This window comes from Haliaeetus leucocephalus, unplaced genomic scaffold (assembly GCF_000737465.1).
Source record: "Haliaeetus leucocephalus isolate CR32 unplaced genomic scaffold, Haliaeetus_leucocephalus-4.0 Scaffold166, whole genome shotgun sequence".
Lineage (NCBI taxonomy): Eukaryota > Metazoa > Chordata > Aves > Accipitriformes > Accipitridae > Haliaeetus > Haliaeetus leucocephalus.
In genome coordinates, this window is record NW_010972602.1 from 1,552,661 (window position 1) to 1,553,843 (window position 1,183).

Here is a 1,183-nt window from a genome sequence, read left to right on the forward strand (position 1 = left end):
GTGACTCCAAAGGCAACTAAGCAACAAGTGATAGCTTTATAAGTCAGTGGAAGGATTCGGTGTTTTACTAGCGAATTGAGCTTCCTGGGATGCAATGCTGGGACTTGAGCGTCGCAGGACGAACCCTCAAGTTCCACATTCCTTGCTCATCCCTGGCAGAGTCACTGCTGTGCAGGCAGGTGGCACTCCTCGCTGGACAGCCTCCGGGACATTTCTCTGTATTCCTTTTCAGAAAGAGAGAGAGAGATAATAACATTATGATTCCCCTCTGCCGTTCAGCTGATCCTCATCAAAACAGTTTGCAAGCAGACTTGAACTCCCTGTGTTTTTTAACATTTTTAACCATCAGTGTGACACAGAATCTGGTTCAGCTTCAGTAAAATCCCTGACAACCTTCCCTGGACCTCTGATACATGTCACACATGCATAAAAAAAACCCCTAGGTCTCTGCTATGTCCTTTGTCAGAAAATTGTCACCGTCTCCATTTTGACTGCCAATGTGCTGCTGCATACACATTAGGGTTTTGTCCAAGTGCTATACTAGCATTTTAACATGATTTTCTGTATCTCATCTCACAGCTATATTTAAACGCAGAGAAAGCTTATTAACTGCTCACCGTGATAATTCTTAGATGGCATGATCTCCTGACAGTTACAAGAATGCATTAAATGTAACGAAATGTCAAACAATCTATAAACACCTCTTCATAAAATATGTGTAACATATGCATACATACATTTCTGTAAAGAATGCGTTCATTTTTCAACAGTCTCGAGAAGTGGAAGACAGCAAAAACACACTAAAAAAATCCGCGGCTGGCCTGAAACGTGGCAGCACCTCATGCGGTAATTAAAGGTGTTGCTACCAAGCCAGAAGCCTCCGCCGCATGAGCAAAGGAAATACGGTTGTGGCAGAGCGCGATGGCAGGCTGGCAATCCTAATCCACCGGGGAAGAAAGCGCATCTGCTCTGTATTGTGTGACTTTGGGGGGCACCTCGGGAAGCGCTGGAGCGGTAAGACAACGGCCCGCGTCACGCCAGCACCTGGCAGGCAGCGCTGGGAGAGCCGAGGGGCAGGAGGGGGGTCACAGGCCCCCGAGGGGCCAGGGCCGGGGCCGGGGCCGGGGCCGGGCGAGCAGCCCGCCGCACACGGCCCGCCTGCCCCGCGGGGGCCCCCCCTTGT